The sequence below is a fragment of the Uranotaenia lowii genome, chromosome 1, assembly GCF_029784155.1.
Source record: "Uranotaenia lowii strain MFRU-FL chromosome 1, ASM2978415v1, whole genome shotgun sequence".
NCBI classification, from domain to species: Eukaryota; Metazoa; Arthropoda; class Insecta; order Diptera; family Culicidae; genus Uranotaenia; species Uranotaenia lowii.
In genome coordinates, this window is record NC_073691.1 from 126,009,176 (window position 1) to 126,023,858 (window position 14,683).

General features: G+C 36.1%; 1 protein-coding gene across 3 annotated transcripts in view; it reads left to right on the forward strand.

The window, feature by feature from the left end:
- Positions 1 to 320: 320 nt before the first annotated feature.
- Positions 321 to 14,683, forward strand: part of LOC129739842 (shootin-1) — a 67,182-nt gene continuing 52,819 nt past the window's right edge. The window contains exon 1 of one of the 3 annotated variants that reach the window (XM_055731369.1): positions 321 to 939. The gene's annotated coding sequence lies outside the window, so the exon portion shown is untranslated. The other 2 variants (XM_055731370.1, XM_055731372.1) reach the window with 2 other exon arrangements.

A 14,683-nucleotide genomic window follows, 5' to 3' on the forward strand; every position in this document is an offset into this window, starting at 1 on the left:
TACATCATCTGGTTGAAAATAAGCAACACAAAAACATGAAAAGCATTAAGATGGAAGAAATAGAAGGAAATTGAAATAATCGCTTTTGTATTTGCATTTAAAACCCAATATTCGGCCGAATATTCGTTTGGCCGAATAGTTGAAAAGGTCAATATTCGGTATTCGGCCGTTCGCCGAATACCACTATGGTACTTCTCTACTAAGAAGTTGAACCACCTTGAAAGCAAACCGATTCAACACACATATTCCAGTCCAGTCTGCCAAAGTCTCTCTTTGAGTCGAGCAACTGTGCTGCGCTGCGCCGCCATCTGAGGAGGATAGCTTAATTCACTTTTATTCGACACGGCTAGCTTTAGTCGTTGCTCTGTCGTTCAGCCAACCAGCTGGCTCGGTACGCGCATCTACCACCTTCTTTGAAACGGGTTCCAGCTTTTGCGATTAAACCTGCATGACCACGACGAGACGAGAGGTTGGTCGCTTGCAGTGTAGAGTTAGTTAGGCTTCCTATTCTAAAACCTGCCATAAAAAAGCGCTTAGAGTACTTACTTACCTACCGCTCACAGATTTGGAGCCGCAGGGTTATTCAGATCTACAGTGAGCTAGGCGTACGAAAGTCTCTCCGTGGTACCTTTCTACCGGATCGTGTTGGGCTTGGAGGATTTATTGTCTCATTGAAAATATTAGCAAGCAGTCGCAGCTGTTAGGGAATTGTCCAGAAACACAGACACACAGATAGGCAGACATAACAAATGATCAAAAGTGCTGCATGAGTCATCTCAAAAAAGCTTAAAGTGTGGTGTAGTGATGTGTTATGGTGTTTCCTGATCTGGAAGAAGAAGTTCTCTGGCTTTATGAGAGTGTCACTGTTTAACTTACACCCAACATTCCACCGACCAGACCGTTTGGTTTCTACTCGTGGTGTGCCTAAAGAAGAAAGATGTAAGTTCAATGTACCTTTGCGGTACTTACCTAAAACCAAATGATTCTTGAGGTGGTTAAAACGGTATTCATTTGAGGCCAATGTGTCAACGTCATATACGAATTTGTTTGGTGTGCAGTTTGAGTTGTGCTAGCGCATTTTGAATGTACGCGCCCTTCCAGTTGTATGTGCGACGATCGTTAGTGGCACTGATACGATAGCAAATTGGTGATAAACAACGAGTTCAGTGGAACAAACGTTCTTTGGAAAAGCGTTAATGACGAATCTTCTGTGCCGTAACAAAAACTTCAAACCCAGATAACCCACACAGTTACCTAATTTGCATCTGGCGGAGAATAATGTGGATGTAAGTAGCTTGATAGAAGATTTGCCGTGGCGACTACCTTCAGGGGAATTCTATACAAAAGTAATCCGCTCGCAGGCAAACAACGAACGGTTGGACCTCAACTCTAGGCACCTATAGCAAATACTTAAAACAACCATTTCTCGATGCCCTAATATGGGGCGATTAATTATTTTTTTCTCGCTCTGCACCGGTTGCGAATTTCGATATGAGTACACACATTGTTTTCTCAGAACCTTGCATATAACATTTGAGAAAAAAAATTACAAACGGTCTGAGAAAAAGTTTAATTCTAGTCCCCGAAGAGAATGAATTTTGAGATAAACACCTACTTCAATAAGAAGTTTTCGCTTTTTTTTGCAATTGCTCATCCCTTAAAACTTCCGTGTTCCAATTTTGATCTCAATCGGATGCACAATAATGTCAATATCGCGAAAACAGTGCACCTTGAATATGGACGACCCCTGAATAACATGTGGTTAATTGAAATCAATTGTTCGTCCCTAATAACTCCAATGTGCAAATTTCCATCACAATCCGATGTATTATAACGACAATATCACAAAAATATTGAAAAGGAATATGGACGACCCTTTTTGCCGACCCCTTTTACTAAATTCGTTACCTGAAATCGATTGCTCGTCCCTCAAAACTTTCGTGTACAAATTTTCATCTGAAACCGGTGCATAATAACGTCAATATCGCAAAAACAGCGAACAGTTTATATGGACGACCCCTTTGGCTCCGTATTGCTCCGATTTGATTGCTCGTCACTCAAAATTCTTATGTGCAAATTTTCATCTCCATTCGATGTTTAATAACGCCAATATTGGAAAATATTAAACAGTTGATATGGACGACCCCTTTTGCCGACCCCTGACCCAAAATTTAATACCTGAAATCAATTGGTAATCTCTCAAAACCCTTATGTGCAAATTTTCATCACAATGCGACGAAAAATAACGTCAATATCGCGAAAACAATATTTGTCTTGTATGGACGACCCCCTTCAGAAGGGATCATCCGAAAATCTGAAAACTTTTTCATCCTTCCTAGTCCTAATAAGCATCCATGCCAAATTTCAGCTCTCAACAAACAAACAAACCCACAAAAATTGCTTTTTTATATATATTTAGATTCAATTTCCTTCTTATGTACGACTTATTCGACAAGTACTTCTTCGTTTGAAAATTTTGTGTATTTTTAAATTAATGGCAATTAGTCCAATTTTATTGAAGCTTAAAACTTTTATTTTTGATCCAACGTTTCGGTGTTAGTTAACGCCTTCATCAGGGATCCTGTGAGAAATGGATAGTTTATTTTTAACAATAAGTGAAGTGTATAGTAAGGTTGCCAGAATTTTTTCAGCACGTATCCGGGCCGGACAAACCGGGCAATTTTTATATAAAAACCTGGCAAAATTCGGGCATTCGAAATCAAATTGACGACCATAAATCCGAGCAATATCCGGGCAAATTTTGTCAACATTCAAAAATTCCTCAACAAAAATCAAGAAAAAAATCTTTTTTCATCTAAAATCATCGATAGATTTGGAACCGTATTTTAGGCTTCCAAAAAACCTTCCATGATTATTTTTATAAAACTTGCTCAAAATATTTCGTTTTGGAGGTGTTTGTTGTGTTTTTATTGTTCAATTCGGCAAATAAAGTGAATAAATCCGGACAAAATCCAGGCATTTTTCAATGAAATCCGGGCCGGACTGTTCTAAAATTTAGTATTAGGTATCCGGGCAAACTCGGATAAAACCGGGCAATCTGGCAACATTAGTGTATAGTGTATGTTGATTTCCTTGTTTCTTCTTCTGAATTGCTTTATACCGTATTTTTTTTCACCTGGAGGCAAACTAGAGGCAACCTAGGTTCGCTCTAACTGCTGTCATCGTGCTCATTTATTGCTCGAGAGGCAACCTAGGTTCGCTCGAAAAAGGGACGGAGTCGCCCTGAGAAAAAAATCAGTTTTGCGTGAAGTTCACCAATACTCTCAACGTTGTTGTCAAAACATTAAACAGCTGTTTTTGGCTGAAAACAAAACAGTTGAAATAATGAACGGGCAAATGATTATTGCCGCGATTTTGAACCTCTCAGCCAAGCAAAATCGTACTATCTGCATTCCAGTGCAATCCGGACACGAAAAACGGCAATCCGGATGTGAAGAACCGAATGAAGAAATCCAGAAGGGAGAACAAAATGACAGCTGCATGTAAACATTGCGCTCGTTCTCACGCACACCTACGTATGGAATAGCTCGAAACCCGAACCTCGCTTTTTTATTCTGACGGTTCCAGAGCCAAATCCGGAATCAAAGAAAATACGCCATTAGTAAAAGCGTATTGTCCGGATGTGTTGTCACTGTGAATTTGTAAAATTAAGTTTTTTGGTTGCCTTATCTTCTTCTTCTTCTTCTTCTTCTTCTTACACCAACATGGCCAAAACATGTAGGCATCCTGGAAAATGGAAGACTTGCGTCTTTCATTTTTCTTTTCATCGTATTACCTGTTACATATTGCTATGCATTGCAGATATTACTACGGCCAGGCCAACCATGTGATGAAAACCGCGAAAGATACAGGATACAGGGGCGGAATGAAGCGTGGAGATCCCTACCAAACGCTTCATATAATATTTTGAATATGGAAAGACCTAAATATGAATTTATGTCATTTGGGAAGAATATATGGAATATTGATTCATTAAATGGTGTTAAGGAATTAGGTAATTTCGAAACTTACCAACATTATACTCACCGCAATAATAATTAGAATAAAGAATATTCCATTTGGGTTTCTGTAAATCAGCTATTTTGTCTTCGTATTTTTCCGTCTACGCTGTGGATAGTATGATGGGTTAATGACATTAGCTCAAGTCCATAATTGCGAAAACGAAAATTTGAAGTAAATACTGCAAAGCCTAAATTGATATTTCGAGAAAAATATTTCAAAATAGATTTGACATTTTTTCTTTGATTTTCGAAAACGACAAACAAGATGAAACTTATACCGTATTTGTTTATGCCGAGTGTAGTGCAACACTGGTGCACCACTAGGTGCTGTCAAACTGTTTGTTTATTCGCACAGTGTTGCACTGGTTTTGACCTGGTGTTGCACTGCCATCGGGCGGTGTTGCCCCGAAAATTTTGTCAGTGTTGCGAGAGAGCGTGTGAGTGAGTGAGGTAGCAATACACTGGCGACGATTTGTGTTTGTTTTCATAGGGTACGGTGGAACACTGAACGAGAGGAAAAAACAAATACGGCATTACACTTATTAGATTCATTAGCAGACTTTTACTATTCTCCACCAGATGTCATTAAAAACCGAAGAAAAAACATTTACTCACCACATGACAGTACGGTTAGTTGGAAGATGTAATGCATGGTATCGCTAAAGATTGGAGTTTCAAGCTTAATGAAGCTTTTGAAGCGATATCTACATTCATTTTTTTTGGACGCTTTTGCAATATGCCAAAAATAAAATGCTGCGTCGTCATAAAACCTATTGCGAAACATCGAGGAAAAAATACATTTTACCTTGAAGCGTTGATGACTCAACGTTTGACTCCATTCTTTTCACATTCATATACACTTTACTCACAACCCAACAAAATTATTTCTTGAAAAAACTATTTCTAACACCTCAAAATCGAATTTAAAAAACTGTCAACAAAAACGCGTTCACGTGGAAACAGGATACCCAGCCTCCTCTCGCTTTTATTTTCACGAGATTGTCCACGTTAATATTAGCACACATGTTCCGTCACTGTTCCGTCTCATAATTTTCACAATTTAACAACATTACACTTAACAATTTCAAAATTTCTTAGAATTTTCGAGGGATAAAAATTAATTTCACAGAGCTCCTGCAAAACACGTCATGTCTCAACCGCTGACTACTTTGATCCTTAAGTTTTTTGGTTGCCTTATATGATAAAAAGTTTGACTAATATTCAAATTTTAAATTTTCTAACACTAAACACAAATTAGAACATTTACGTGGAATTAGATAGAATTGTTTATTCTTGCGTTGTTTCTGGATATCGATATTTTTGACAGGTTTCTTTGTCGGTCTTTTTGTTATTGTGTTTGTGCCAAAGTTTCAAAATATAATTTGGTTTTGCGTCATACTTTATCATTTTCTCTTTTTTCAATCATAATAGTGTGTTGAGACAAATCTACAAATTATTACTGAGTCATAGTATTTAAAGTTTTCAATTTATATCATTCTCACTCATTCTCATTCCAGGTGACAGTTCAAGTTTGTTTTGGAACAATCTTATCATGAATGTTTTTATAAATGAACCATTTATAACCAACATCAATCATCAAGATCAATTGCAATGCTGGATAGATTATTTAGTAAATAATCCGCAATATATTTTGGTTTTTTCTTTTCTTTTGCGTTTGCTCAGACACGCCATTTACTTTTATTCATTTCCAGCCCTTGGCACTGTACATACGTTTCAGTAAGCTGACCGATAAGCTAGCATTTTTTTTCTGTTGTGTACTTATAGGTTAAGCCAACCTACCTTACTCATATTGCAAGTTCCCGGTCACTTGTTCCGGTGCAAAATTTCTCTCGCTGGATTCTGCAACAGGTTATGCTACTTTTATGTGCAAGTTGAAGGTTCCAACATACATACCAGCACTTGAACCTATGGGTGTATGATGTTGTATGTTGCTGGTAGCGGTGAATGAAAAAAAAACTGAATGTGGGGTATAATTGCAATCACTTTGTGCTGAGACAGGCTCGGCAATTGTCCTGTCCAGTGTCCGGAATGCATCGATTATGAGCATGTTTTTTGTCGTTCAATCCTGCGGAGCAACATATTCGCGCGCTGGTGACCCATTTCCTGGGCATGATCTTTCGTTTCATAAATGATTGGAAAGTATTTGCTCAGATTTCACCTTATGTTATACACACGGGTGTAAAACTTTTATCATCATTTTTAGGCTTTTTGAGTTCGAACAGTTGATACGGGTAAATTTGTCTGATATAGTCAAATTTAGCAATCTTTATATATATATATATAAAAAGCAATTATCTGTATGTTTGTTTGTTTGTTTGTTTGTCCTCTATAGACTCAGCCGTCTTAAGAGCTAGAGATCTGAAATTTGGCATGGATGCTCATTAGGACCAGGGATGATGAAAAATGTTTTTAGATTTTTGGACGACCCCTTCTGAAGGGGGTCGTACACCGGATTGTGATGAAAATTTGCACATGAGTGTTTTAAGAGACGAGCAATCGATTACAGTTATCAAATTTAAGGATAGAGGTCGGCAAAAGGGGTCGTCCATATCCACTGATTTATATTTTTGCGTTATTGGCGTTATTATACACCGGATTGTGATGAAAATTAGCACATGAGTGTTTTAAGAGACGAGCAATCGATTACAGTTATCAAATTTAAGGATAGAGGTCGGCAAAAGGGGTCGTCCATATCCACTGATTTATGTTTTTGCGATATTGGCGCTATTATACACCGGATTGTGATGAAAATTTGCACATGAGTGTTTTGAGAGACGAGCAATCGATTACAGTTATCAAATTCAAAGATAGAGGTCGGCAAAAGGGGTCATCCATATCCACTGATTTATGTTTTTGCGATATTGTCGTTATTACACATCGGATTGTGATGAAAATTTGCACATGAGTGTTTTGAGAGACGAGCAATCGATTACAGTTATCAAATTTAGGGTTTGAGGTCGGCAAAAGGGGTCGTCCATATCCACTGATTAATGTTTTTGCGATAATGGCGGTATTATACATCGGATTGTTATGAAAATTTGCACATGAGTTTTTTAAGAGACGAGCAATCGATTACAGTTATCAAACTTAGGGTCAGGGGTTGGCCAAAGGGGTCGTCCATATCCACTGATTTATGTTTTTGCGATATTGGCGTTATTATACATCGGATTGTGATGAAAATTCGCACATGAGTGTTTTGAGAGCAATCGATTACAGTTATCAAATTTAGGGTTTGAGGTCGGTAAAAGGGGTCGTCCATATCCACTGATTAATTTTTTTTTTTTCGATATTGGCGTTATTATACATCGGATTGTGATGAAAATTTGCACATGAGTGTTTTGAGAGACGAGCAATCGATTACAGTTATCAAACTTAGGGTCAGGGGTCGGCCAAAGGGGTCGGCCATATCTACTGATTAATATTTTTGCGATATTGGCGTTATTATAGATCGTATTGTGATGAAAATTAGCACATGAGTGTTTTGAGGGACGAGCAATCGATTTGAAGTTTCGAATTGCGGATCAGAAGTCGGCTGAAGGAGTCGTCCATACCCAACTTTAATGTTTTTGCGATATTGACGTTATTCTACATTGGATTGAGATGAAAATTCCCGCATAGGAGTTTTTAGGGACGCTCTTTTGCTTTCAGGTTTCAAATCTTGACTCAGTGGTCGGCAAAAGGGGTTATTATCTGTTCACTGTTTTTACGATATTCTCTTGATTGAGCATAGAAATGTAATGAAAATTGACACATGGGAGTTTAACAGAAAAGATAATTGATTTCAGGTGTCAAGTTTTGAATCGTGATAAAAAAAGGCCGTCCATGTTAGTTGCTCACTGTTTTCGCAATATTGTCGTGATCATGCATCGGATTGAGATGAAAATGTTCAGATGAGGGTTATAAACTATGAGCAATTGACTCGGCGAAAGGGGCGTCTATATTCACTGTTCACTGTTTTCAAGTTCCTGACGTTATTTTACAAATAATTTCAAAAGAAAAAATGGCACAAGGGAGTTTTGAGAAACGTAAAATTGGTTTCAATTATCGAATTTCGGGCCATGGGACAGAAAAAGAGGGTTTCATCGAATGTTCAGTGTTTTGTGCAATAATTTTGTTGGAAGCAGTTAATTGATACCAATTTAAGTGTGAAGAGTCGTGCACATAAACAAATAGTACATGTTTCTGCCATAATGTCTAGATTTTGCAATCGATCGAGAAGAAAACACTCTCACATAAATTTTAATAAAAAGCTAATCAACTGTTTAATTTGAATTTCAAGTAATAGTAATAGTAGCGACTTTAAACACTGTTGAATTTTTTCCCCAAAATTGTCGAAAGAATGTTTCGAATTCATTTTCTAAACTCATTTTGATGTACCAATGATTTAAAGCGAAACGAAGTTCGTACGGGATCAGCTAGTCATTTATAAGATTCTTAATTCCGGCCATAAGAAATCAGCACCAACACGTAAAAAGGGTTTTGACTTTTACTTTAGCCTTCTACAACTTTTTACTCTGATGATAATTTTTGTTCAAATTGTCTGCGTAAGATAGATTAACTATCACCCTTTTTCTTCTCAAAGTTCGAACTTCCTAAAATATGTGTGACCTAAGATACAGAAATTCTACGAAAATCAGACTTTTTGGACTTTAACAAACCAAACTGCCATATTTGAGGAAGTACACAACGACCATTAAATTTTGCAAAGTGGTTGTTGAAAACAAAACATGCATGTCTAAAATTTCAGAAAAGTTCTATCGGTGGGATAAAAGATTAGATTATTGGACCGAAAAATAAAATTTCTGTGGAGTTTTGGACGGTTTTTGGGAAAATTATGTTTTCAATCTACGAAACAGGCAATAAATGTCTGACAAAAATTAACGAAAAGGGAACATGGAATAAATTATTCATTTGTGTTTCAAAATCAGAATCTAACGATATTTTCTAAAGTTTTAGATTGAAATAAATTTACTGATTGTAGAACATCAAATATGATTTTCATATGGAAACATTCGTCAAAAATTCTATAGAAATCGCGATTTAAGATTCATGTTTTAAATATTGAACCTCGCGTAACTTTCGCACAATGGGAGAATTTGGACCTACAATCCCAAAAATTCGAAACCGCAGGTTGAGTGGCCTGGAGTAATTTAAAACTGTAGTAAAACTGTTTTAGGAATCATTTAACGATGATGCTAATGTTTCATGAAGTTTAATAAAGTATTACAGGAGTTATAAGCCTTTTTAAATGGGCTCTGTATCATAAAAACTGCTATTTTAAGCAATCATTTTTTTGTTAAATCTCAATTCTTACGTAAAAGTAAATATCTTTTGTATACATTAGTCAATCGATATAAAATTTTGAGCGTTGTTTAATTTGTTTTAAAGCTATAATTTGATGAGCTTTTTGTTAAAACTGATTGATTTTCAAGTGAGATAGGAAGCAATTATTTTATTCAATGACATAACCCAAGTAATCAAAAGTCCCATTCCTACTTAAACTAGTGCCTCCAAAGTTCGAATCTCGCTGAACAAAGGTTCCAAAGGAATTGGTACCGAATTTTCTCGAATGTGAGCATGATAGTTATAAAATGTTCCTCAAATAGACTTTATGTGACACGTCAATTACATTACTCAGTACTAAAGCTTCTAATAGGGCCTCAAATAGCCTTCTATGGACTTGAAGTTCCAAAAAGTTCCTCAAATAGCCTTTTTCGTGACATGTTATTCGCATCCATTCAGTATAAAAGCTACACATTGGGTCTCAAATAGCCTTCTATGGACTTGAAGTTACAAAAAATCCTCAAATAGCCTTTTTCGTGACATATCAATCGCATCCATTCAGTATAAAAGCTACAAATTGGGTCTCAAATAGCCTTCTATGGACTTGAAGTTACAAAAAAATCCTCAAATAGCCTTTTTTTGTGACATGTCCGCCATTTCATGAATATCAAATGTAAACGAACATCACAAAGGGCATATTATATATAATTATTTAACATATAAATAACCACTTGAAATATTTGTTTTGGAATTGAAAATTAAGGGCAATTGAAAATCCGATTTTTTAAATACAGTATTGTTCCGATTTTGTCAGCCCCATCTTGAATTCAGGGCAGACAAAACAGGGTACCTGACAAAATCGGGAAAAAAAATTTTCTTGAAAATAATTTCAATTTTGATTTGATAATTGTCCGTTTACTTGTTACTTCGATATTTTATGTCAATACCGTGATAAGGGGTGACATTGAACCCTTTTCTTTATTTTTTACCCTTTTTACAAAAAAGGGTATACATACATGTCGCTTGATAAACCAACTTTCGATCCGAGGCCTGGAGGGCCAAGTGTCATATACTATTCGACTCAATTCGTCGCGATCGGAAAATGTCTGTTTGTGTGTGTATGTATGTATGTATGTGTGTGTGTGTGTGTGTGTGTGTATGTAACAAAATAATGTCACACACGTTTCTCGATGACCGCTTGACCGATTTGAGTTCTTGAGGTGTCAAATGAAAAGTCTTGCAAATAGCAAAATGGAGGACCTGTTCAAGAACTCAACCCTAAGTGATTGTTTACAAGCACCCTTCATACAATGGATTGTGTACATGCCATTTGAAAAACCGTTGGTGCGTAGCTGCAGGATAGATATGCAATTGCAAAGCAGCTGAATTTGTTGATCACATAAGTAAGATCACTTTAAACTTAATACATCTTGAACCTATCAGCACGTGTTGACAGCTCACTGCTGCCAAATGCTTCATGATTAGATGTCAATATTCAACAACCTCTTTCTGCTTCCAACCGCCGCCGGTGAGGTAAGTTCTAAACACCAAATAAAATCTGAAAATACTGTTTCCTAATACATACGTTTACCAATTTTCGCAGTTATATTGGAAACACTATCAAGAACCTTCATAATAACTAACTTTAAAAAACGTCACCATTAAAAGCTAAGCACTGTGTAGAGCAAGGTTTGTACTATCTTAAGTGCTTCAAATTGTACGGTTTTCAAAACAGATGGCTTTTTTTTTAACAATTTACAGATGTCTCCAAAAATAGTGGCTATTGAGAAAAAAAGCGAAACTCGCTCAGCCTTAAGGAAAAAGTCAAAATCCTTCGGAATTTTTAGGAAAAGGCTGGGAAGAAAGCAAACATCGCGAAGACTTGGTAAGACTTTCAAATACGTTTCCACAGGTGCGTAGAAAAATTTGTAGGATGTTTTGTTTCTTTGGTTTCTTAACCAACGACGCCTGAACAAAACAGTTTCTTCGACCATGCTCATAGTCAAAGCTCAAGCATTTGCTGAAAGTTGCAACGTCCCAGATTCATTTAAATTTTCACTGCACTGGATACATAACTTCAAGAAGCGCTATGCACAGCAAAAACTATTTCTTGTGGAACTACGCAAATGTCCTGTAACAAAAAAGGGGAAGGACATTTGCCGTAATTTTACAGCTCGAAAAACAAATTACGTGACATTTAATTTTCAGTGTACAACTTTTTTACAGGACATTTGCTGTAATAGTAAATGAATCTTCGTTAACTTTCAAGGAAAGCAAGTTAAAATTACAGGTTTTGTTAATTACAGGTTGATTTATTTTAAAGGTTGCAGTTTCGGTGACACGTAATAGTCAAAAAAAAATTCTGTGTGGTATCCACAAGCTTAAGATATGTGGCGAAGCGTTATAGAGCGATATAGGAAGGGTTGAGGGTTTTTTGGAGAACTTTCACGAGGAAATACTTCATCGAAAGCTTACTGCTCAGATGGTATGTAATGCAGATGAATCGGGATGGTTTATTAGAATGTTGCCAAAAGAATCACCATGCAGAAATGGTGGGAATGTTCGATAAAATCATCGATTGGGCAGAAGAATCATCCCTTTCGATTGATGACATCATGTGTGTGCGTCGTATTCGTCAGGTAGGTATGGTAAAATCTCTGGGAAATTGATGTTAAACCACAAGCAATGGAACGTTTTAATTTGAAGAATGTAATGGTACTTTTTTACGGATTTACAAAAATAAATGTTTTATTTTGAACCGCCCTTTATTTTTCTGAATTAAAAAAAAAATAAAATATGTTTCATGAAAAACGACAAATCCACGTGGTTTGTGAATAGTTCCCTAATGGAATATCCATAAACCACGTAGATTCATTTCAGACCCGCCGCCCCCTTCCCCCCTCGTATACTTTTGTCCATATAAAATTTCAAAAATTTGTATGGAGTGTAGACTTTGTCCAACCCCCCCCCCCCCCCCCCTCCACCCTGAAGTCTACGTGGTTTATGGATGAACCCCAAGGGCTATCCATAAACCATGTGATCAAAATGTGGTCAAGTTTCAACCTCCTTCCATTTGTCATCAGTAAAAACTCTTATGAACCTTCAATCACCCCAACCCTTAGAATACCCACCCTTAAAATACCAAGTGGGTAATGGGTGGTCCTCTACGGGGGTCAAAACAACCCCCAAAAAACATACAGTGTTAAATGACTGGGAATTTTAGTTCAAAAGCAGAAAATTTCAACTAAATTTAAAGGCTGACAAAATGGGGATAAAATGCTGACAAAATCGGGGATAGACAAAATCGGGGGTAGACAAAATCGGGAGCTGACAAAATCGGAACACTACTGTATTACCATCGAGTCTAAAACTTTCGCTGGAACAAAATTTACTGCTATGGAACGAATTACTGCTGTGGAGTCCGAGATATTTATTCCAAGTACAAGTACTTTTTTTATTTGTCCAAAATTTCATATTTGGAGCATAACTCAAAAACTGTTCTACTGAATTTTTTTTAATTTCATTTTCGGATTAAGCGCCCGATTTCACATTGAAAATATATGTAGGTCGGCCAATAAAGTTCTCGATTTTTTTTAAATTTTGTAAACTAGTGTTATTGCTTCAGTTTACATTACAATCATGTTCGACTAAAATTGCAGAAACGGTGTTCTCATGGGCCTACATTAAATTGACTTTTGTTTGCCATATATTTTTGATACCTTTTGGGTCACCAAGCATCGGTGAAAAATATAAAATGATTGGAATGATTTCTGAAATAGTGTATTTTTACCTTTTTTAAAGGTTAGTGAGCGCATTTAGTTTCAAAAAGGTAATAGAAGTTTAAGGTTGAAGTGACAGTGCACATTCATCTTTCTTTTTAAAAGTCCGCCAATAAGTGCCGGAAAGTGCTGGAAGGAAATTATACTAAGAATAGAAAGTGTTGTCGAAAATTGATTTCATGGTGAAATTGGTGAAAGTAAAATGTTTTTTTTTTCGTTTTCCCCACACGCAAAGTGATTACCCCCGAGTGTATTCGCTTGCCAACGACATCTATTTTCTGAATTGCTATGATGATTCCACGTATAGGATTAGATTTTAACGTTACTTGTTTGTAGTATAGAGCTTATGAAAGGGAAAAGTCGGCAAAAATCATTTTAAATTTTTCTGGAACATCCCCCCGAGCCGTAGCAATTCAAAATTTTTTACCTGCACGCAAAATAATTTTGAAATAAATTTTACGGTATTTTTCACATAAACTAAGCTTTTGCTGCATCACATCAATTCTAGCTCCTTTACTTTTACAGTTACGTAGCTCGTAGCTCATGAATTTCACATAAAGTCTTAGTGAATGCATTTTGCGCATTTTTTCCAGGCGTGTGGTTGTAGATTCTAATTTTAAAAAGGAATTGTCGCCAGTAAGCTAACTTGTTTACTTGTAGGAAAAATTCTGAGGGCTAACTGTTTTTGTGGTTTGTCAGGTAACCTGCCATCGTGAATGAGCATTTTTGCGTTTCGAGTTTGATGCCCGAAGGTAAACGAATGAGTTTTCTACAAATCCTTAACAATGTTAATTATTATCATTTAGATATTCTTTTTCAAATTATTTATTTTTTATAACTTTACAGAATTTCCCGAATTAACCCGCTGGCAAGAGCTCTTGGAATAGGAGTTTTTTTACAACGTAAGTGCGTCAGCAGTGATTAAGTTATAGTGATTATTTAAAGCAAATGATAATAAATTTAATTTACGATACGATAAAATTTAATTAAATTCGTATTATTTTGAACAAACCTAAAAAGAAATTGCACGCAAATATTATTTAAATACTAAAAACATTTGACGTAGTATCTATCATTACATCGCGCTGAACCCACTAAAAATGCATGTAAGTTGTAAGTAAGCATCAATTCCTATAGGGACGCGTTTACTTATCTAAATATTACGTTTCATCTACGTGAAAATCAATTAGATAAAAAATATGTAGTTTTTCATTTCAATTTAACTGTTTATTATGCAGTTCCATTTATCAATTGTGTGATAAGGTAACAAGACTGATCGTTTCTTCTGTTCCCGTGTTCCAGATGATCCACAGTGGGCCCGGCCATTTTATGTTTTCTATTATTTTAATGTTTCTATGTCAACATAATAGAAAACATAAGCAAATACGAAAAGAATAATAAATATCTTTTATTATTCTCCGGGATCGGACATAAGTTCTGGCTGTGGAAGTACGATTAGTGAGTGAGCGCATTTAGTTTCAATTTTTTATGGAGGAAAACATTGTTGCATATTCAATGCATATGAACAAATTTCTTCTTCCATACAGAATTGAATATTATTCATTCATTTATAGTTTT